This window comes from Capra hircus, chromosome 24 (genome assembly GCF_001704415.2).
Source record: "Capra hircus breed San Clemente chromosome 24, ASM170441v1, whole genome shotgun sequence".
Classification (NCBI taxonomy): Eukaryota; Metazoa; Chordata; class Mammalia; order Artiodactyla; family Bovidae; genus Capra; species Capra hircus.
The window spans coordinates 24,383,971-24,409,482 of NC_030831.1; the positions used below are offsets into that span (position 1 = coordinate 24,383,971).

The 25,512-nt window shown below is 37.5% G+C and overlaps 1 protein-coding gene and 1 long non-coding RNA gene across 2 annotated transcripts in view; one reads left to right on the top strand and one right to left on the bottom strand.

The window, feature by feature from the left end:
* The window catches only part of CCDC178 (coiled-coil domain containing 178), a 386,847-nt gene that overhangs the window by 271,085 nt on the left and 90,250 nt on the right, over positions 1-25,512 (top strand). The window lies entirely within an intron of this gene.
* LOC102180908 lies at positions 12,925-18,541 on the bottom strand. Its single transcript, XR_311043.3, has 3 exons — positions 18,405-18,541; positions 17,745-17,819; positions 12,925-13,075 (listed from the first exon to the last, which is right to left on the bottom strand). It is a non-coding gene; the product is annotated as an uncharacterized LOC102180908 (long non-coding RNA).

The following is a 25,512-nucleotide window of genomic DNA, read 5'->3' on the forward strand; positions in this document are numbered from 1 at the left end:
TGTGCCATATTTTTTTAGCATTTGTCTTTATTATTCAGAATTAATTTAAATTTGAAGCACTTTCCCTTTGTCTTTAATGCCATATAGATTTCTGTGTTTAACCAATTTTGTCTCTTGCTGTTTTCATTGCCCTTCCAGTACATAGCCAGATTACAAACTTATATGGTTTCCTTCCAGGGCCCTAACTCAGCTAATTTGTAAATTCCCAAAGGATTTGTTGTAATCTTCATTACTTCATTTTAGAGCATCTGCTGTGTTAAAGGGAGGGATAAAAGAGATGAAAGATATTCACAGAGTCCACACATAAAGGACTGGCTAGTAGACTTTTTGAAAATCTTCCTTTACCTTTGAATTTATTTCATTATTAAAATACGATTCAAGATTTACATCTACAGTCATTTCCTCAACTATTTCATGGCAACAAAAGTCAAAGCAAGACAAATCCAGTCACTTCTACACTAAAAATATTTTCCACAGTGATAATGTCTCTAAATTACTTTTCCAGAAAGAGCTGGGTAAAATTCCCCCACTAATATGTGATTTGAATCAGAAATTTCCACTAAACCAATGTATAATATTATGGTATAGTCACCCATAGATTTCCACCTTGGTAGATCTTGGATATCTGCAAAGAAATATATCAGCAGTATTGATAATCTACAATTTATAGGTCATTTGAAATAAACCTTTTATTTGGTTATACATCTGAACATCTATTCATATAATCTAGGAGTTTACTTCAAACACTTTTGAAAACCTGGCTAAGGTGTTTTCTAATTCTAAGTCCCACTTGCCTCATCTACAGTGTAATCCACACTAAGGCTTGGTATTTAAAAATTTCCGTGTAGAGAGTTTCTCTATAGTAGTAGAATTAATGGTTATAGAAACCTTTTTGAAATTATATAAGAAATACCCTGAGACTTCCCTGGTGTCTCAGAAGGTAAAAAAATCTGCCTGCAGTTCATGCAGGAGACTGGTGTTCAATCCCTGAGACAGGAACATTCCCCTGGAGAAGGGAATGACTACCCACTCTAGTATTCTTGCCTGGAGAATTCCATAGACAGAGGAGCCTGGTGGGCTACAGTCCATGGGTTTGCAGAGAGTGAGGACACGCTCAGGACACAACTGGGTGACTAACACTTTAATTTTATCAAGAAAATTACAGAAATAGATTTTCAGATTCTCTCCTATGTCGGATATCAAAATAAGTGATCAAGCAGAGTATTTAGACATAGTAAATTTAAAGTAAAATTTATACATTATATATTATTCAATAAAAAAATTTAAGAGTATATTTACTTTTATTTACTATTTCTATGTATTTCATCGAGGGGAGAATATTATAATAGCTTAAGATAATGAGTTAAACAAATAATAATTAAATTGATCTATTTATGTATTTTCTTAATGTCCATGTTTTAGCATTAAAAATTATAATTCCAGAATCTATCTAGTTTGGAGGTAATAGAGGAATGGGTAAGACATTAAATTTGTCATAAAATTAAATTATGAAAATGTAGATTAAGAAGGTAACCATTTCATTCAAACTGAAGGAAGCCTGATAACATAGCAGAAATATTTTTATGTTTTAATGGGCTGGAAACCATGTTAAATAAATGTGTAACTGTTCTCAATTTTAGGACATATAATTTTCTGTTAGTAAATATAAAGTTTTTCTTCAGCACAAAAGTAAAAAATATGCAAAAAATGTGGATATATGTTGATAATAGAATAGGCCATTTTTATATCCTTCAGTTATGGGTTTAATTAAAGAAAGGTTTGACTTCTGTTACTTGTTGGGTTTTGACTTGTTTTGGGTGGCAGTGCTATTGAATTGTCCACATTTTTCAAGTTCATGTAAACATCAGTGTGAACCCATATTGAGAGAAATATTCTATTTTTATAAAATTCCCCATAACATGTGCATCACATATTTTCTCCAAGAGACTTCAAATTAACAAACTTTATACAATGAGAAAGTTTGAAGTCCATGCATTGGACTTCAGTGTTTTTCATTAAGCATCAGATTCAGTGTCTCCACCAGTGGTGGGAAAGTTATGGCTGAGTCCAGATGTCAAAGCTCAGCAAGGCAGATCAAAGACCTGGAGGCTGAATGAGGCAAATCAGGAAGAATATTATGTGCTGGGCCTGAAGAGCTTGGATTTATTCCTCAAACGATGGAATGTGCTGCTTCCGAAAACTAAAATTTAAAAAAAGAAAAAGAAAACAACTGCAAACCTTTTATGGAGTAGATAGAGAACACAAGGGGCTTCCCAGGTGGCACAGTGATAAAGAATCCTCCTTCCAATGCAGGAGATGTGGGTTTGATCCCTGGATCAGGAAGATCCCCTGGAGAAGGAAACGTCAACCCACTCCAGTATTCTTGCCTGGGAAATCCCATAGACAGAGGAGCCTGGTGGGCTACAGTCGATAGAGTCGCAAAGAGTTGAATGTGACTGAGCACTGAGAAAAGAGGATATAAAGTTGTTTAATCAGGAGGAGCCTGGCAGGCTGCAGTCCATGGGGTCACTAGGAGTCGGACACGACTGAGCGACTTCACTCTCACTTTTCACTTTCATGCATTGGAGACGGAAATGGCAACCCACTCCAGTGTTCTTGCCTGGAGAATCCCAGGAATGGGGGAGCCTGGTGGGCTGCCGTCTATGGGATCCCACAGAGTTGGACACGGCTGAAGTGACTTAGCAGCAGCAGCAGCAGCAGCAGCAATCATTTATTCCACAGTCATGTTTGAGGAAACTCGAACTCTGCTGGCAGTGAAAATTCAAAAATAAGACAGTGCCTGTATCTTGAAGGAGATTGCCTTCTACTGTTAGCAATGGAGTGTCCTCAAAAGATGGTACAAAGTTTCTATGGCAAGTATTTGTAACAGAGTATTACCTGGAAATTCAATAATGACTAAATTTATTTGATACAGTAAAATAAATCTCCATCTCCATTGCATTTTTCAAGCAGAAACTCATATTTGTTGGCTCCTTACGAGAGATGCCATAATGACTTATGTCGATAAGCAATTTAAGGAGTTAAAGAAACTAAAAGGAACTTGAGACTCCTCATATCTGACCCCAGACTTCACAGAGAAGACCTGTACTGTGTGAGCATGGCAGGAGAGAGAGATGTTTGAGAAAAAGGTCTGCCTAGGCTTAGACCAAATCATGGGGAAGTGCTGAATCAACAGGGAGCTGCAAATATTCATTAGGCAGAAGGGGTGCAGGCAACATCCTAGAGAGCTGGACAACAGGGAAAGGCAGATCAAAGACCTGGAGGCTGAATGAGGGAAATCAGGAAAACTCTTATGTGCTGGGCCTGAAGAAGCTTTAGATTTAATCCTCAAGCAATGGAAAGCCATTAAAACATTTTAAGCCTGACCTGGACATGGCATGGCCACATGTATGTTTTAGAAAAATCACCCTTAAAGTGTAGATGGACCTACAGCATCTGAATTGGAGGCAGAAAAGTCTACTGAGGAAGTCGTAAAATATTTCAGACGAAAGGCAGTGACAGACTCTACTGATACAATGGCAACATGAAAAAAGTGAATGTACAGTCTGGGAAAATGATGGAATTCCAGTAGAGCTATTTCAAATCCTGAAAGATGATGCTGTGAAAGTGCTGCACTCAATATGCCAGCAAATTTGGAAAACTCAGCAGTGGCCACAGGAATGGAAAAGGTCAGTTTTCATTCCAATCCCAAAGAAAGGCAATGCCAAAAAATGCTCAAACTACCGCACAATTGCACTCATCTCACACGCTAGTAAAGTAATGCTCAAAATTCTCCAAGCCAGGCTTCAGCAATACATGAATCATGAACTTCCAGATGTTCAAGCTGGTTTTAGAAAAGGCAGAGGAACCAGAGATCAAATTGCCAACATCTGCTGGATCATGGGAAAAGCAAGAGAGCTCCAGAAAAACATCTATTTCTGCTTTATTGACTATGCCAAAGCCTTTGACTGTGTGGATCACAATAAACTGTGGAAAATTCTGAGAGAGATGGGAATACCAGACCACCTGACCTGCCTCTTGAGTAATCTGTATGCAGATCAGGAAGCAACAGTTAGAACCGGACATGGAACAACATACTAGCTCCAAATAGGAAAAGGAGTATGTCAAGGCTGTATATTGTCACCCTGCTTATTGAACTTATATGCAGAGTACATCATGAGAAAGCCTGGACTGGAAGAAACACAAGCTGGAATCAAGATTGCTGGGAGAAATATCAATAACCTCAGATATGCAGATGACACCACCCTTATGGCAGAAAGTGAAGAGGAGCTAAAAAGCCTCTTGATGAAAGTGAAAGAGGAGAGTGAAAAAGTTAGCTTAAAGCTCAACATTCAGAAAACGAAGATCATGGCATCCGGTCCCATCACTTCATGGGAAATAGATGGGGAAACAGTGGAAACAGTATCAGACTTTATTTTTGGAGGCTCCAAAATCACTGCAGATGGTGAGTGCAGCCATGAAATTAAAAGATGCTTACTGTTTGGAAGGAAAGTTATGACCAACCTAGATAGCATATTCAAAAGCAGAGACATTACTTTGCCGACTAAGGTCCATCTAGTCAAGGCTATGGTTTTTCCAGTAGTCATGTGTGGATGTGAGAGTTGGACTGTGAAGAAGGCTGAGCACTGAAGAATTGATGCGTTTGAACTGTGGTGTTGGAGAAGACTCTTGAGAGTCCCTTGGACTGTAAGGAGATCCAACCAGTCCATTCTGAAGGAGATCAACCCTGGGATTTCTTTGGAAGGAATGATGCTAAAGCTGAAACTCCAGTCCTTTGGCCACCTCATGTGAAGAGTTGACTCTTTGGAAAAGACTCTGATGGATTGGGGGCAGGAGGAGAAGGGGACGACAGAGGATGAGATGGCTGGATGGCATCACTGACTCGATGGACGTGAATCTGAGTGAACTCCGGGAGTTGGTGATGGACAAGGAGGCCTGGCGTGCTGCGATTCATGGGGTCGCAAAGAGTCAGACACGACTGAGCAACTGAACTGAACAACAAAAAGATGAGGAGGTGAGAAGGTAAAATGAGTCTAAAACACTCATTAAACGTATTTGTATGACTTCTTCTGTATTTAAGGCACTGTGCCAGTCACCATAGGCATAAAAATATCTTTGGTTTGAGTGACTGTGTAAACCCTGGGGCAAGTTCCTGAGATAGTTTATAAGGTTGAGGAGCAGATTTCAGATTAAAACACACTCACACACACACACACACACACACACACACAAAACCAATGTATTCCTGTTTGCATGTGTTGAGTTTGAAAAACTGATGATGTAGAGTAAGCAGCTGCCAATACCAAATCAGAATACCCAGGCTCTTCCATCCATGGGATTCTCCAGGCAAGGATACTGGAGTGGGTTGCCATTTCCTTCTCCAGGGGATCTTCCCAGCCCAGGGATTGAACCCATGTCTCCTGTGTCTCCTGCACTGCAGGCAGATTCTTTACCACTGAGCCACCAAGGAAGTCCAAAATACTGAAGATTGAGAATAAATCTGTGAGGGAGTTTGGAATTGCATTTATTTGATCCTGCCTTTGAATTATTTTAACCAGAATTTATAAATATACTTATGATAAAACAACTCAAACGTTTACATATCATCCTTTTAAGCATTGCACATGTGTTGTCACAGTTAATCTCCAAAATTCTATGATATAGGAAGTATTATACCCCTTAAACAAATAACTGTGCCAAGCCCAGGATCACTCTGGCTATTAATGTTAGTTTTACAGATCCTTTTTTATTGAATACTATACCAAATCCTTGTTTAATCATTTCCATCCATAATAAACATTCAAATTCTTAGTGCTACCAGTTGTAATATTTTCACTTTCTTCCCAGTTTTTCCCTTTCTCTTTCCTCTTCACCCTCTTCCACTTCTCCTCCCTCCCAGCTTCCGCCTCTCCTTCCCTTCCTCCCTTCCTTTTTCTTCTTCCTTTGTTTATCCCCATGATAGATATTTAGTAGGTGTTTACTATCCAAATTGTACAGTGGCAGTAAAAAGTCAACTTTCTTTTTGTTGTCACAGTATACCCTGATTAATATTTTGTTTGTCTTCACATATCTTTTGTGAAGCTTTTGATAAAATTTGAGCATGATCTCAGTAGCTCCTCTCTCAAAAAAACTTGGGAACTCAGGCAGGCTGAAGAATGTTAACCAGCTACTGTTCTAAAACAAACAAAAATCCCTAAATTGTTAGGTAAGATTCAAAATTCTAACATTTCCTCTTGGAATAACATAAAATGAAAAGATAGTAACCAGGAATAATAGCCATATATTGGTGAAGAAATTGTAAGCTGGTAATTGCTTTCTTTTAAATGCTTTTACTGTTCAATGACAGTAAAGTGCCTGCCTGCAATGTGGGAGACCCTGGTTTGATTCCTGGGTCGGGAAGATCCCCTGGAGAAGGAAATGGCAGCACTCCAGCACTCTTGTCTGGAAAATCCCGTGGACGGAGGAGCCTGATAGGCTACAGTCCATGGGGTCGCAAAGAGCTGGACATGACTGAGCAACTTCACTTTCACTTTCACCATTCAAAATAGAGGAAAACAATAGAATGGAAAAGACTAGAGATCTCTTCAAGAAAATTAGAGATACCAAGGGAACATTTCATGCAAAGATGGGCACAATAAAGGACAGAAATGGTATGGACCTAACAGAAGCAGAAGATATTAAGAAGAGGTGGCAAGAATACACAGAGGAACTATACGAAAAAGATCTTCACGACCCAGATAACTACGATGGTGTGATCACTCATCTACAGTCAGATATCCTGGAATGTGAAGTCAAGTAGGCCTTAGAAAGCATCACTATGAACAAAACTAGTGGAGGTGAAGGAATTCCAGCTGAGCTATTTCAAATCCTAAAAGATGATGCTGATAGAGTGCTGCACTCAATGTGCCAGCAAATTTGGAAAACTCAGCATTGGCCACAGGACTGGAAAAGGTCAGTTTTCATTCCAATCCCAAAGAATGGCAATATGGAAAAATGTTCAAACTATCACACATTTGCACTCATTTCAAATGCTAACAAGGTCATGCTCAAAGTCCTCCAAGCTAGGCTTCAACAGTATGTTAACCAAGAACTTCCAGATGTTCAAGCTGGATTTAGAAAAGGCAGAGGAACCAGAGATGAAATTGCCAACATCTGTTGGAACATAGAAAAAGGAAGATAATTTCAGGAAAATATCTACTTCTCTCATTGACTATGCCAAAGCCTCTGTCTGTGTGGATCACAATAAACTGTGGAAAATTCTTAAAGACATGGGGATAACAGACCACTTTACCTCTCTCCTGAGAAATCTGTATGCAGGTCAAGAACCAACAGTTAGAACCAAACATGAAAGAACAGACTGGTTCCACATTGAAAGGAGTGCATTAAGGCTGTATATTGTCACGCTGCCTATTTAGCTTATATACAGAGTGCATCATGTGAAATGCTGGGCTGGATGAAGCACAAGCTAGAATCAAGATTGTCAGAAGAAATATCAATAATAATATCAACACTGATTCCAGTTTTTAAAATATCATTAAATTTTGATATTTATTGATATTTTTATTGAAATATCAAAAAATGGAAAGAGTGACAAATTTATTTTCTTGGGCTCCAAAATCACTGTGGAAGGTGACTGCAGGCATGAAATTAAAGACACTTGCTCCTTTTAAGAAAAGCTATGAAAAACCTAGACACCATATTAAAAAACAGAGACATTACTTAGCTGACAAAAGTCCACATAGTCAAACCTATGGTTTTTCCGATAGTCACGTATGGATGTAAAAGATGGACCATAAAGAAGGCAGAGCATCGAAGAATTGATGCTTTCGATCTATAGTGTTGGAGAAGACTCTTGAGAGTCCGTTGGACTGCAGGGTCAAACCAATCAATCCTAGAGCAAATTAATCCTGAATATTCATTGGAAGGACTGATGCTGAAGCTTAAGCTGCACTACTTACTTTGGTCACCTGATGCAAAGAGCTGACTCAATGGAAAAGACTCTGATGCCAAGAAAGATAGAAGGCAGGAGGAGAGGGGGACGACACAGGACAAGATGGTTGGATGGCATCACTGACTTAATGGAAATAAGTTTGAGCAAGCTACAGGAAATGGTAAAGTATAGCGAAGCCTGGCATGCTGCAGGCAATGGGATTGCAAAAAGTCAGACATGACTAAAGGACAGAACAACAATGACAATCTTTCTAAAATTGTAGTTAGAACATATTTTATTCAGTTTTTTAATACTTTTTCCAGTTTTATAAAAAAAAATGTGTTCTATTTTTTTTGAGGTTAGACCAAGCCTATAACTAAATAATATTTTTCTGGGGAAAAATTCTTCTTTTATAAAATAATAGGATGCACTGAACGTTAGTGTACCTAACTGAAACAATCTCACAAAATAACTCTTTTCGTTTTTAATAATAGCTTTATGAAGATATGGTTCACATAAGGTTCACATATTCTAAAATTTATCCTTTTAAGGTATATTTAGTGGGTTTTTGTATATTCACATGGTTGCGTAACCATCATCACTATCTAATTTTAAATCATTTTTATCACCCACGAGTAAACCCCTATACTCATCCGCAGTATTCCCCATTCCTCCCAGACCAGCCCCTGGCAACCTTCAATCAGTCTGAGTCAAGCTTTCTGTTTCTGTGAGTTTCCGTATCTGGACATCTCATTTAAATTGAATCATATGGGACTTCCCTGGTAGTCCAGTGGATAAGACTCCATGGTCCCAATGCAGGGGACCCAGGTTTGATCCCTGGTCAGGGAACTAAGATCCCCATGCCTCAACTGAACCCACACACTGCAACTACTTGGCCCATGTGCTGCAATGAAGGTGCAGTAGAGCCAAAATAAATCATGAAAAAAATAAAAAGAAAGACATTCTCGAAAAAATAAGTAAATGGAATCATAATATATGATTTTTCACAGCTAGCTTATTTGACTTAGTATAATATTTTCAAGAATCTGAATCATATTTCTCTACTGCATTCCTTTTAATTATTGAATTATATTTCATTGTATCAGTTGATGAACATTTGGACTGTTTCAACTTTTCAGCTCGCCTAAATAATGCTTTTATCAACATTCATGACTTTTCATTTCTATGGGATCTATAGCTAGGGATGAAAATCAACAAAGCAATTATTTAAACATACTATATGGATCACAATTTTTGGTATTCAGGTACAGTGTAACGTTTTCTATTCACTCATTATTTACCATTTCATTTATAAATGCTGGTTCAGTTCAGTTCAGTCGCTCAGTTGTGTCTGACTCTTTGCAACCCCATGAATCGCAGCACGACAGGCCTCCCTGTCCATCACCAACTCCCGGAGTTCACTCAAACTCACGTCCATCAAGTCAGTGATGCCATCTAGCCATCTCATCCTCTGTCATCCCCTTCTCCTCCTGCCCCCAATCCCTCCCAACATCAAAGTCTTTTCCAAAGAGTCAACTCTTCGCATGAGGTGCCCAAAGTACTGGAGTTTCAGCTTTAGCATCATTCCTTCCAAAGAAATCCCAGGGCTGATCTTCAGAATGGACTGGTTGGATCTCTTTACAGTCCAAGGGACTCTCAAGAGTCTTCTTCAACACCACAGTTCAAAAGCATCAATTCTTCGGCACTCAGCCTTCTTCACAGTCCAACTCTCACATCCATACATGACTACTGGAAAAACAATAGCCTTGACTAGATGGACCTTAGTCGGCAAAGTAATGTCTTTGCTTTTGAATTTGCTATCTAGGTTGGTCATAACTTTTCTACCAAGGAGTAAGCATCTTTTAATTTCATGGCTGCACTCACCATCTGCAGTGATTTTGGAGCCCCCCAAAATAAAGTCTGACACTGTTTCCACTGTTTCCCCATCTATTTCCCATGAAGTGATGGGACCGGATGCCATGATCTTCATTTTCTGAATGTTGAGCTTTAAGCCAACTTTTTCACTCTCCTCTTTCACTTTCGTCAAGAAGCTTTTTAGTTCCTCTTCACTTTCTGCCATAAGAGTGGTGTCATCTGCATATCTGAGGTTATTGATATTTCTCCCGGCAATCTTGATTCCAGCTGGAGCTTCTTCCAGCCCAGCGTTTCTCATGATGTATTCTGCATATAAGTTAAATAAGCAGGGTGACAATATACAACCTTGACGTACTCCTTTTCCTATTTGGAGCTAGTATGTTGTTCCATGTCCGGTTCTAACTGTTGCTTCCTGACCTGCATACAGGTTTCTCAAGAGGCAGGTCGGGTGGTCTGGTATTCCCATCTCTCTCAGAATCTTCCACAGTGGTTAGGTCCCTCTAAACTGATATAACTTTAAATGAGTTAGAACCCATAGTTTGGAAGCCCCTCGGCTGGATGATTCATAGTGTTTTTCCAGATTTAACAGAACAAAGCTTTATATGGTCTTATTGTTCTAAGTGCTTCATAAATGGTTTTCATTTAGTATTTGTAACAACCCATAGAAACAAGTGTAATTATCCCCATTTTATGTAGGTGTAAACTGATAATCAAGTAAATAAAATAACTTTGACTTTTAAGGCCTGTGCTGTTGTGTACTTTATTGAAATGAAATCCAGCTGTGTTCAGTTGATCCCTTGAGTCTCACTGAGTCTTGTACACCTGCCAGTCATTTGAATGTCCTTGTAGTCCTCCCAGTCATTTGAATGTCCTTGGCTCCTAAGTTTTATTCCGTGGCTGAATGAGAAGTAACTTTCAGCCTGCTTACCTAGGTACTTATTTATTAACTATAAAGTTTACATTTTTCTTTTTTTGTCTGTATAGTTAAAGTATTACTTATTACAGAAAATATGGAAAACAGTGAAATAAAATCACAAGTAATCTTTCTAAACACCTGCAATCCCAATGTGAAGGCATCTTTAGCTTCATGGCATATAAGCAAAAAAGTGACAGTTGTGTCTGACTCTTTGCGACCCCATGGACTCTACAGCCTATGAAATTCTCCAGGCCGGAATACTTGAGTGGGTAACCTTTCCCTTCTCCAGGGGATCGTCCCAACCCAGGGATTGGACCCAGGTCTCCCACATTGCAGGCAAATTGTTTACCAGCTGAGCCAGGAGGGAAGCCCAAGAATATTGGAGTGGGTAGCCTATCCCTTCTCCATGGATCTTTCCCACCCAGAAATCGAACTGGGGTCTTCTGCATTGCAGTCAGATTCTTTACCAGCTGAGCCATGAGTCTCTTTTTTAGTAAAACTGGACTCACCCTACACATAATGTTCTACAAACTGGAAAAGTATTCATAAAATGTAACTGAATGCATTTGCTTTTTGCTTTATCCTGAGTCTGTCCTTCATCAACAATGGAGATCCCTCGACTACTGAATTTATAACCTTTTATGCCTGACTCTCTTTCATTTCCTTCCCCAAATTAGAATGAAATTAGATTTTCCAACTTTTAAATATTGGGAGTTTCTGGATCTCTGCCAGTTTCCTCTCAGGAAAAACTCCCAAGATTCCACAGTCTTCTCACTTTTAGATAATTCATTACTTTCCCCACAATCTATTCTGATTATTTCCAACTTTGCCCCACTTTCCAAGCTTCTCTGTTTTTTTCAGAGAGGGATTGTAAAAAATCATTTTTAATATTTAATTCCTCTGCCCATTTCGAAATTTTTTTTTTCACCAATGCCAGTTGGAAACTTTCTAGATACATTGCCAACCCTGGTTCAAGTTTGAAACCACATTTGATGACCATCTCAGAGACAAACTGATTTAAAGTTTAATTGTTGTGTCAGAGGAAAGTAGAATCCAAATCAGTTCAGTTCAGTTCAGTTGCTCAGTCATGTCCAGCTCTTTGTGACCCCATGAATCTCAGCACGCCAGGCCTCCCTGTCTATCACCAACTCCCGGACTTTACTCAAACTCATGTCTATTGAGTCAGTGGCCAATGCCACCAGCCATCCAGCCATCTCACCCTCTGTTGTCCCCTTCTCCTCCTGCCCCCAATCCCGCCCCCCCTCCCCAGCATCAGAGTCTTCCAGTGAGTCAACTCTTCACATCAGGTGGCCAAAGTATTGGAGTTTCAGCTTCAGCATCAGTCCTTCCAATGAACACCCAGGACTGATCTCCTTTAGGATGGACTGGTTGGATCTCCTTGCAGTCCAAGGGACTCTCAAGAGTCTTCTCCAGCACCACAGTACAAAAGCATCAATTCTTCGGCATTCAGCTTTCTTCACAGTCCAACTCTCACATCCATACATAACCACAGGAAAAACCATAGCCTTGACTAGACAGACCTTTGTTGGCAAAGTAATGTCTCTGCTCTTGAATACGCTATCTAGGTTGGTCATAACTTTCCTTCCAAAGAGTAACAGTCTTTTAATTTCATGGCTGCAATCACCATCTGCAGTGATTTTGGAGCCCAAAAAAATAAAGTCTGACACTGTTTCCACTGTTTCCTCATCTATTTGCCATGAAGTGATGGGACCAAATGCGATGATCTTAGTTTTCTGAATGTTGTGTGTAGTAATTCCTAAAAGCTAAGGAAGTCCCTGCATTCATTTTGCTTTATAAATTATTGATAACAAGCATGCTTTTAACTCAGGGTCCTTCCTAGAACACAGATAGTTCATATATCTTTGCTTGATGACTATAAATGTGTGCCTGCTGTGTTGCATCAGTCAAGTCTGTCTCTTTGCAACCCCATGTACTGTGGCTGGCCAGGTTCCTCTGTGGGATTCTCCAGGCCAATAATACTGGAGTGGATAGCCAAGCCTTCCTTCAAGGATCAATTGTAAGTGAACTGACCCCATTTTATCCCTTCCCCCTCCACTGAAATAAAGGCAGAAGACAGAAAGTGGTAGTATTCACATTAAAATCATCGGTAGTTAGTAGAATGGCCATGTGTGCCCACGGAGGCAATTTCTTTTTTCTCTTTATTTAATGAGCCTTCTTAGATTCTTGTGGTAACACTTTCTCTATTGTAGGTGCTCATAAATTGGTGGTAGAAGAAATTCAAGGTGATTAGATATCTGTGTCCTTCATCGAACTTATAATTTCCTTGTGTAGGCAGACCTTTCCATGTTAAGCTGTAGAGAACAAAGAATCAGAAATAAGAAATAAGACTGGGTTTTTTTTTTAACATGAAAAGGATTCAGTGCTTGTCAAATTTGTTTGACTTTAAGACATAGGTTATGGGAATACTCAGTGCACAGTGGATTCAGCTCAGGATGATTCATCTAAATGTGAAAGGGAGAAATAAGCAATAATCATAGAAAGGACTGTTTTTCACTGGGATAGACAATGTGAATAACTACACACAGAGGTTAAGAAAAAGCATCAGATGCCTTGCTCTGATGATCTCACTTTAAAGGAGACATTCTGGTATTGATATTTTAAGTTTTAGAACCAAAATTCTAGCAATCAGAATCCAACAACACATTAAAAAGATCATACACCGTGACCAAGTGGGCTTTATCCCAGGGATGCAAGGATTCTTCAATATCCGCAAATCAATCAATGTAATTCACCACATTAACAAATTGAAAAATAAAAACCATATGATTATCTCAATAGATGCAGAGAAGGCCTTTGACAAAATTCAACATCCATTTATGATAAAAACTCTCCAGAAAGCAGGAATAGAAGGAACATACCTCAACATAATAAAAGCTATATATGACAAACCCACAGCAAACATTATCCTCAATGGTGAAAAATTGAAAGCATTTCCCCTAAAGTCAGGAACAAGACAAGGGTGTCCACTTTCACCGCTACTATTCAACATAGTTCTGGAAGTTTTGGCCACAGCAATCAGAGCAGAAAAAGAAATCAAAGGAATCCAAATTGGAAAAGAAGAAGTAAAACTCTCACTGTTTGCAGATGACATGATCCTCTACATGGAAAACCCTAAAGACTCCACCAGAAAATTACTAGACCTAATCAATGAATATAGTAAAGTTGCAGGATATAAAATCAACACACAGAAATCCCTTGCATTCCTATACACGAATAATGAGAAAGTAGAAAAAGAAATTAAGGAAACAATTCCATTCACCATTGCAACGAAAAGAATAAAATACTTAGGAATATATCTACCTAAAGAAACTAAAGACCTATATATAGAAAACTATAAAACACTGATGAAAGAAATCAAAGAGGACACTAATAGATGGAGAAATATACCATGTTCATGGATCGGAAGAATCAATATAGTGAAAATGAGTATACTACCCAAAGCAATTTACAAATTTAATGCAATCCCTGTCAAGCTACCAGCCACATTTTTCACAGAACTAGAACAAATAATTTCAAGATTTGTATGGAAACACAAAAAACCTCGAATAGCCAAAGCAATCTTGAGAAAGAAGAATGGAACTGGAGGAATCAACTTGCCTGACTTCAGGCTCTACTACAAAGCCACAGTCATCAAGACAGTATGGTACTGGCACAAAGACAGACATATAGATCAATGGAACAAAATAGAAAGCCCAGAGATAAATCCACACACATATGGACACCTTATCTTTGACAAAGGAGGCAAGAATATACAATGGAGTAAAGACAATCTCTTTAACAAGTGGTGCTGGGAAAACTGGTCAACCACTTGTAAAAGAATGAAACTAGATCACTTTCTAACACCGCACACAAAAATAAACTCAAAATGGATTAAAGATCTAAATGTAAGATCAGAAACTATAAAACTCCTAGAGGAAAACATAGGCAAAACACTCTCAGACATAAATCACAGCAGGATCCTCTATGATCCACCTCCCAGAATTCTGGAAATAAAAGCAAAAATAAACAAATGGGATCTAATTAAAATTAAAAGCTTCTGTACAACAAAGGAAAATATAAGCAAGGTGAAAAGACAGCCTTCAGAATGGGAGAAAATAATAGCAAATGAAGCAACTGACAAACAACTAATCTCAAAAATATACAAGCAACTTCTGCAGCTCAATTCCAGAAAAATAAACGACCCAATCAAAAAATGGGCCAAAGAACTAAATAGACATTTCTCCAAAGAAGACATACGGATGGCTAACAAACACATGAAAAGATGCTCAACATCACTCATTATTAGAGAAATGCAAATCAAAACCACAATGAGGTACCACTTCACACCAGTCAGAATGGCTGCGATCCAAAAATCTGCAAGCAATAAATGCTGGAGAGGGTGTGGAGAAAAGGGAACCCTCCTACACTGTTGGTGGGAATGCAAACTAGTACAGCCACTATGGAGAACAGTGTGGAGATTCCTTAAAAAATTGCAAATAGAACTACCTTATGACCCAGCAATCCCACTTCTGGGCATACACACGGAGGAAACCAGAATTGAAAGAGACACATGTACCCCAATGTTCACCGCAGCACTGTTTATAATAGCCAGGACATGGAAGCAACCTAGATGTCCATCAGCAGATGAATGGATAAGAAAGCTGTGGTACATATACACAATGGAGTATTACTCAGCCGTTAAAAAGAATTCATTTGAATCAGTTCTGATGAGATGGATGAAACTGGAGCCAATTATACAGAGTGAAGTAAGCCAGAAAGAAAAACACCAATACAGTATACTAACACATATATATGGAATTTAGGAAGATGGCAATGACGACCCTGTATGCAAGACAGGAAAAAAGACACAGATGTGTATACCGGACTTTTGGACTCAGAGGGAGAGGGAGAGGGTGGGATGATTTGGGAGAATGGGAATTCTAACATGTATACTGTCATGTAAGAATTGAATCGCCAGTCCATGTCTGACGTAGGGTGCAGCTTGCTTGGGGCAGGTGCATGGGGATGACCCAGAGAGATGTTGTGGGGAGGGAGGTGGGAGGGGGGTTCATGTTTGGGAACGCATGTAAGAATTAAAGATTTTAAAATTTAAAAAAAAAAAAGAACCAAAATAGCATATTAAAATTAGCATTTTAATTTAAAATCATATTTTCATGAAGTCAGCTCAAAGATTTCTTATGTTAATTATTTTATATACCAGTAAAGTATTTTTCTAAAGAAACAATATAATTTTAAAACTAATGGTTGTTAAAAATGTTACCCAAATAAGTTAAAAGACTAACTGGTATTTTAAATTATTACATAATTTGAAGTACAAATACTTTTTAGAACAATAAGCATTATTTTACTTTTGGGGCATTGCTTTGACTGTATACACAGATTATTTCACTTGTGTATTTCTTTGCTCTTTTTGACTCTTTAATCTCTGAAGGCAGAGATCCTATAACCTATGTTTTATATCTACTTACAACTTAGATATTCTCATTAAATGTTGATTGAATGGAAATCTCCCTTGAATGTTATTTCTATCCCTGAATGTTTATTGTTATCATTTCAGAGTTATTAACCTTTCTTACAAGGCATAGCCTATGTTCTTAATTTGTTTTTGTTTTATCATAAAGAAGAAAATATGGTTTTAATCACAAAATCACCCATACTAGTCTGTCATTTCAGTCTGTTCCTGTCTCTGAGAATGGAACCCTGAACCGTTTGAATCACTGTAATAAATGTGCCTCATAAATGAAATAAAAAACTGTTCCTTTACTATTATTTAAGTGACATTAGCCCTTTCCACAGGTTACAGGGACTGATTTGGGATAATGGAACAAGTCCATGGGGAAAGCCTTCTCAGCACGTGGACTATGTGAATGGATTATCTTATGGATCGAAGCCTGTGATTTTCAGGCTGATGTCCAGACACCAGATGGCTTTAAAACCTTCTCATCCAGAACACTAGCAGCCTGCCTTAGTCACATTGCTCTTGCTAATATTTGTAGAGCATCTATTTGGTCCCCAGTGCATGCACTTATTATTCTATTAGGCAGACATTATTCCTTTTGAAGCTGGATCACATGGCTTCTGGGCTATGTTACAATCATTGACCTTAATCACTATTTGTGCAGCCTTAGGCTGTGAAGTATCTACATATGATATGTACATCTTCTGGGAAAGGACTTTTCTGCAACCTGTTCATAAAAATGAAGGAAAGAAATAACTTACCACTATCAGATATTTCAAAATTAAGTGGTATGTCTTCCTACCCAAATACAAGTTAATAAAAGTTCAGGTTGCTAAGAAGCCTAAAGATGGATAAAAAAAACTAGTTTATGAGGGGCTAGAACAAAAACTTCCTTGTCAGTTTTCAAAACCACACAGGCTAGTTTTAAATTTGGAGAAATGGTTTTATGAGAGCTATTCATTTCAAGAGTTTCAAATATTCCTTAAACACTACTACATATGTGTTTTTATCCTCTCAGCTTTTGTGTCCTCTTGATCAATAGGAATGAGAATCTCCCATCTGTATAATGGTGTGTGATTAGACTCTGAATACTTCTCTTTCCTGATCCATAAAATGTATAGATATAATGAAAAGGAACTCATTGCTTTGGATGCAAACTTTCTGCAGTAAAAATCATTATTGTGTAACTTAAATTTGTAATCTTGTCCCCTTCTTATGTACCAGGGTTCTGCATTTACCAAAGGTGACAAAGAAGTGAAATTTTACAGCTTTGGTCTGACATGCACACTGTTTATGATTTTAGGGATTATATTCATTTTTTGGCATTAAATTCACAGAATAAGCAAAATGTCAAACTTTGTTTACTAATTTTATACTTATCTGTTCTTTTAATATCCTGTCTTGGTTCTCTAGTTATAACATAGATGAACCTAAAGTTTGCTAGAAACATTTGCCATTAGCTTCTTCTAAAAAAAAAAAATTAAATTTGAGGATAATCCTACCTCCAGAGCTTATTCTGTTCCTGGCCATTGACTGTGACAGTGGAAGGCTCATCTGAAAGCACCGGAGCGTTCCATCTAAAAGCATAAAACATATTACATTTCATGAAAAAGCTAATTCAGATTGTTTAATTCTGGTAATATTGCCTCTGTCACCTTCAAAATCAAAATGTTCTTTCCTGTTATTATAAGGAAAACAACCAAATTGCTAAAAAACCCATTTGAATACACAGCTGCCTTATGTTGCATACTAATTTGATTAAAAACGCTTGTGCCTCACCAGCATTTTTACATAAAACACAATGGTGAATTTAACAAAGACTATTTTTAAAAGACATCTGTGGCCTCATCGATGACCCAGTGTCCACAGGAGCTGACCACTGGCCCCCCTGGACTGAACAAAAATCTTTCTGGCGGTCTTGGAAGGCACGAAACAATTGTCGAGCTATATTTGTTTGCTCACTGCTTTGGGCACTGAGCCAACCTCATTGCAAATAACTGCATTAGTCAAGTGTATCCAAATTATTACAACACAGCGTCCATCCCAGTTATTGCTGTTGAAGCATTTTCTGAAGCTTCATGTCACTAGAAAACATTTATTTGAAGGGTGAGCTTCCCATAAATTCAGGTCCACTTGGATTTATAGAAAAGTGGCAAAAGTACCTTCACAAGTTGCTTTATATTTTCCTCTCTACAAGGAGCCTTTGAAGAGCTTGTTGTTAGGATCTTACTAAGTCAGAAGAGTTTTCAATCCTCCTGGGGATATTTTCCACCCTGTATTTTTTTCTTTCATTTCTTCATTTCTCTGTTGAGGTAATTTTTTATGTAGTGTTAATATCGGTCTGCATATTACCAGACTTTAAGTTAGTTTCTAATAATAAGAAATGTAAAGGGTAAAATCACGGGGAACCAGTAGAAGCCAAGTTACCAAAATCTGCAATTAAATACCCTGACCTTAGAAATCTTATTCACTGACGTAACAGGTGAGCCACAAATTAGGTCTGCAAACACAAAAAGAAATTCCAGGTCTTTCTTGAAGACTGTTCTGGTGAATTCATACATCGATAAGCATATTCTCCAAATGCCTCGTTACTCTCCAACAATAAGATATGTTGTTTTTGAAGACACATTAGCTCCTTCATCCACAGGGTTGCTAATTAGATAGCATAAAAATTTATCTGACATAAACCATGTTGACTAGGCTTCCAAGTTAATGCTGCATTGAATAATGTTTAGGGTTTTTTTGTTTGTTTGTTTTAGTTTTTTGAGTTGCCTGCCCTACTTTCTTACTCATTCCTTTTATCTGATGTAGATACTGTTTTTACCCATATATAATCCAGGCCACTGAGTGACTTAAGTTGCTTCTTAAAGTCTTGGACTAATATTTTCATTATCTGTCAATGAAAATAATGGCATCTACCACTTATCTTTCAAGACTATTAGAAGACTAATGAAAAAGTATGTATAAGCTATTTCAAATTCAAGAAAATTTCTACATAAATTCAATGTTCAGTATCATTTTGCCATTTGACCTCTAAAATCAAACACCTGCTGGAAAAATATTTATGAACTCTTGGGGAAATAAGCCTAGCTAAATTTCTCTGAAAAATTATAATGAGTGAAATATGTTTCCATCTAGTCTTTATTTCCTTAAGTTTCCTTAAAAGCTATTTGGTATGAAGTATGAATTAAACACAAAATGTAATCTTAGTTTTCTTCTTGTGCAAAAATCCTCCAGGAAAATAATTTGGTCAAGAATTAATAGAATTAGAAGTTCTCTGATTCTTCTCTTACTGTCTTCTGTAGAAAGTACCTATATTTAAGTTGAAAATAATAATACGTTTATCTCTCAAGAGTGTTTGTCAAGCACTCACCTATCATGGCTCAGTTGGTAAAGAATCTGCCTGCAATGCAGGAGACCCAGGTTCAATCCCTGGGTTGGAAAGGTCTCCTGGAGAAGGGCACAGCCACCCACTCCAGTATTCTTGCATGGAAAATCCCATGAACAGAGGAGGCTGGTGGGCTATAGTCCATGGGACTGCAAAGAGTTGAACACAACAGCAACTAGCACTTACTTACACCCTGTCAAGTACTCTGAGAATTCTAGAGTTTTTAAGAATTGTCCAAACAACTGGAAGATGGTTAAGTAACAGATAAGGCAAATATAAAATAATTAATTTAAACTATGAATTCGAAGTTAACAAATGTCATTGAAATTACATTGATATAATAGAAAGTGATAAAAGTATGATAGTAATGGGGTTATACGCTAGTTGTAATTATACTAAATCACATATATATGTTTGATACATATGCATATTTGATAAGTTTATCATTGAGTGGTAGGGTATTTATTGATGATTTTTTTTGTATCTTTATAATTTCTTCTATTTTTAGAATATTGTTTCACAACTGAGCATTTCTTTTAAGTTTAACACCTAAATGTTAGTTTTTAAAACAGTGTTATTAAAATGTTATACAAGAAGTTAATACAGTGTCTTTGAAGCAGGTGATTTATCCTGTGATAAACCTTGCATTTAATTAGCCCTCAACATTTTTTGGTCTGTTTCATAGTAAAATACTATTAAGTTTGTGGTAAGATACTTATTTAGTTATCTTTTTGTCAGTTTAGTAGAAACCAATGTGATTAAAATTTTAAATTTGATCTCTGAAGATTGCACTATAGTTACTAAATTTCCTCACTATCACTATGATGTTAGTTTAGAGACAAAGTATGTTTTCTTATAATATTTTAGAAAATGCCTCTAATGTTAAAGAGTTATACTAGAGACCGTATAAAGGATGGAAAGAACACCACTGGAATTGTAATATATTATTTTTAGGCCTCTTTATTTTCATTTTCTATTTTTACTCTTTTCCCTTGACAAAAATGAAAGTATTCTTAAATGTTTATTTGATAATTTCACTAGGACACAAACAGAGAAGAGTAACAGCTCACAGGTAAGATATAGGACAAACATTCCCAGAGCTCTGTTATACAATGATTTGCTTTAAAGCCTCCAGAAATCTTTTGTGTCTAAAATTACCTGTAAATAAAAACACAGTTATGAAACAAATAAGCTGGAAAATTGCTATTTGCATTATAAATATTTTTATATCATGGTTCATTTAATAATTATGTAAAATATTTTTTCAAAAATTGCCCTATTTCATAATGCAAAGAAATTATTCTACTGCGAGAGCCTCTGTTTCTAGAAACTTCTATGATCACACTATAGTTATCCCAAGATATTACTAGAAAACTGAGTCCAAATGTTCAGAGCATAGTATTTTCATTTCCTAGGGCCCCCATAACAAAGTACCACAAACTCAGTAGCTCAGAAAAACAAAAATTGATTGTGTTACATTTCTGGAGAACAGAAATCCAAGATTAAGATGTCAGCAGAGCCATATTCTCTCCATAGCCTTTAGAGAAGGATCTGTCTCAGGCCTCTTGCCTAGCCTCTGGTAGCTTCAAGCATTTCCTGACTTGTAGATGGCAATCTTCATATCATCTTCCCTCTCTCTGTGTCTGTGTCTGTGTCCAAATTTCCCCTTTTTGAAAGATCACCAGCTCTATTGTATTAGAGCCCACATTATAGACCTAATTTTAACTTAATTACATCTGTAAAGTTACTCTTTCCAAACAAAGCCACATTCTCAAGTACTGGGGAGAGGACTCCCCTATATATTTTTAGGGAGACAGAATTCAACTGTGAACATCTGATCTACCATTCTTAACTAACTCTAAGCTTTAATGTTGATGTTTTATACTAAGAAGGGTTACAGCTACTTTTCAATAAAAGGTAAGTTGATAGCCAGTATTTAAGAAAGTGCTTTTGTTGAAAACAAATCCCTTGATCAAGAGCACCTTTGAAGAGTTATAAATACTGTAAAACAGCAAGCCCAACTCATCGTTAGGCCTTCACTGTGGAGAGTTAAAGCTATGTGTGCATCCAGAGTGCTGTGTTCTTTGCTACTTAGTCTCTAAGTCTGTAGAAAGATTTTTAAACTTACAAGGGGACATGAAGATCAAGGCATTTTAGGTTGGAAGTACCTCTTTTCATTTCACAGATGAAGAAACACTTGAAGGCCCTGAGCAATATTTGGCCAGAAAAAAAGAACTCACTGGCAGATGGATTAAGCAGACAAAGTTTCATCCATAAAGAATATTTTATGCCCTAAAATACACAAAATTAGAGACATCAATTGGGAAGCTAATAGTTGCATGCATAACAAACATAGCCAGTCAAATGCATACATATTACAGAAATGAAAGTCCCCAAATAAGCTAGTGCTTTGTAACATATTAGTTACATGATGAGACACAGAAACTATGGAAGGAAAGGAATGGATTTAGAGAAAGAGCAGCCATTAATATCTGCCCTGGGACATCATAAGCCTGAGGTTTGAATTCACCTTTTCGTTATCATACTATTTTTTCTCCTAATTCTGCTCTGATTATTTAGCTGACCAAAGCAACTTCAGTAGGATACATTGTGACATCTTTGCTTTTTCATTTGAATTTTTAAAAGTAACATAAAGACATGATGTGCCATCATGCAGTGCTTATAAAATATATGGATTTCTTGGAATTGCCAAAAGTGTCTGCATACAAAAGAAAGCACTTTCCTATTTCTAATACAATGTTTTCACTATACATAATGAGACTGAGTTAAAGCAAGGAATCATTTACTTTGAGAAATATTCATGGTATAAGACATGTCTATAATTCTATATATACGTCTTTTTTTCTTTAGGAATAAGAGTTTAAATTACCTTTGACACAGATGTTCATGAGTGTTAGACTCAGTTTCTTATAATAAGACACAAAATTGAATGCATTACTTACTTCCTCATGCATTCTGCATAGGAGCTGGCAGAATCGCTTTCAATAACTCTTTAGTTAGCAAATATTTACTGAGCACCTACTATCTGCCCAGGACTATGTGCAGTACTAAGACTCAGTATGCCTACAGAAATTAAAATAAAGGCACGGGTCTTAAACTTCCATTTGTTGATAATTTACTATGACATTAAAAATAAGAGATCATTTATTTATTAAGTGCTACAGGCATCAGACATTCTCTATGTATTACACAAGTTGTATAAATATATGTCTTAATCCTCATTGTGACCCTATACCAAAATAATGTTATAGACATTTTACATATGAGGAAATTTAGACTTAGGGAGATTAAATAATTTATTTCCCCAAGTAATATATGTAATTAAAGCAGGTCAATATAGAAAATTCAGCATCCAATTCCAAATTCTCAATTATTATCTGAAACACCTGTAAATATAATTTTTGCTTTCTTCTAGTTTATCGTATAGTACTATATGATTTTGATACTTACATGTTTAACTAAACTGAAATAATATAATGTTAAGAAATTGAGGGATAGCACAGAACATGTAGAATGTGACCAGGGTATGTAATTTGCTTTTAGAAAAAGTGAGTTTGAGCAGGCTCTGGGAGTTGGTGATGGACAGGGAAGCCTGGCGTGCTACAGTCCATGGAGTTGCAAAGAGTCAGACATGACTAAGCAACTGAACTGAGCTGATATATCATATAATTGCTAGAAATCAGAGTATCGGTATTATGCTGTAATTTCTTTTTTAATCTGATTAAATTTCTTTTTTAATTTCTTTTTTAGTCCAGAGGTTTCATTACTACTCAGAAATCATTTTCCAGATAAAGAAAATGTACTAGAAAGTTTGGCAACTTTTGAATTATACTCTGACTATTTAATTTATATGAAATTATTTTGGTTTTAAGATTTAAAAAAATACTAATTAGCATCCAAACCTAGGGGTTCAATTATATTCAGTTCAGTTCAATTGCTCAGTAGTGTCCAACTCTTTGCAACCCCATGAATCACAGCACGCCAGGCCTCCCTGTCCATCACCAACTCCCAGAGTTCACTCAGACTCACATCCGTTGAGTCAGTGATGCCATCCAGCCATCTCATCCTCGGTCGTCCCCTTCTCCTCCTGCCCCCAATCCCTCCCAACATCAAAGTCTTTTCCAACGAGTCAACTCTTCGCATGAGGTGCCCAAAGTACTGGAGTTTCAGCTTTAGCATCATTCCTTCCAAAGAAATCCCAGGGCTGATCTCCTTCAGAATGGACTGGTTGGATCTCCTTGCAGTCCAAGGGACTCTCAAGAGTCTTCTCCAACACCACAGTTCAAAAGCATCAATTCTTCAGTGCTCAGCCTTCTTCACAGTCCAACTCTCACATCCATACATGACTACTGGAAAAACCATAGCCTTGACTAGACGGACCTTAGTTGGCAAAGTAATGTCTCTGCTTTTGAATACGCATTCTAGGTTGGTCATAACTTTTCTTCTAAGGAGTAAGCGTCTTTTAATTTCATGGCTGCACTCACCATCTGCAGTGATTTTGGAGCCCAAAAAAATAAAGTCTGACACTGTTTCCACTGTTCCTCCATCTATTTCCCATGGAGTGATGGGACCGGATGCCATGATCTTTGTTTTCTGAATGTTGAGCTTTAAGCCAACTTTTTCACTCTCCTCTTCACTTTCATCAAGAGGCTTTTTAGTTCCTCTTCACTTTCTGCCATAAGGGTGGTGTCATCTGCATATCTGAGGTTATTGAAATTTCTCCAGCAATCTTGATTCCAGCTTGTGTTTCTTCCAGTCCAGGCTTTCTCATGATGTACTCTGCACAGAAGTTAAATAAGCAGGGTGACAATATACAGCCTTGACGTACTCCTTTTCTTTCCTGTTTGGAACTAGTCTGTTGTTCCATGTCCAGTTCTAATTGTTGCTTCCTGGCCTGCATACAGATTTCTCAAGAGGCAGGTCAGGTGGTCTGGTATTCCCATCTCTCTCAGAATTTTCCACAGTTTATTGTGATCCACACAGTCAAAGGCTTTATTAGATTTAGTTTTACAAGTGCTAAAATGGGACTCAAAATATGCCATATGGTGTTCTAGCCACTTGACAAAGATTGATTCATTTAATCTTTACAACAATATAGTAGTATAGATGCCCATTTTCAGAAGCAGAATAATAAACCAGAATCACAATCTAGGTAGTTTGACTCCAGACCTCATGCTTTCACCATTACTTTAAGTAGCCAAAAGTTTCTTAGGCTAAATGCATTATTCCACAATAATTCTTGGTAGAATTTTAGTCTCTGGGTGATGTTCACAGTGACAACGTTTACTTAAATATTTTGCCGGAGTCCGGCTCCAGCAGCCAGGGAATCAGCCTGAAGGGGTGAGTGGTGTCAACGGACGATGATGTAGTCTCTGACTCATAGTAGGGAATTACATGTTTATTTCAAGCTCTTTTATACTTTGACAAAAGCATTAGGTCAGAGGTTTGATGTTTTTAGTTTCCCCCACCCAGATTAACTATACTTAACTTGTGATTACATGGTAACTCATGCTACACTCAATATATTTCTTATCTTTCTAAATTCTGTTTGCCCCTAGCATCATAAGATCACTATCTCCTAAAAAGTCTTCTAGCTATTCTTCAGTTCAGTTCAGTCTCTCAGTTGTGTCCCGCTCTTTGCGACCCCATGAAACGCAGCATGCCGAGCCTCCCTGTCCATCACCAACTCCCGGAGTTCACTCAGACTCAAGTCATCGAGTCAGTGATGCCATCCAGTCATCTTTTCCTCTGTCGTCCCCTTCTCCTCCTGCCCCCAATCCCTCCCAGCATCAGAGTCTTTTCCAATAAATCAACTCTTCGCATGAGGTGGCCAAAGTACTGGAGTTTCAGCTTTAGCATCA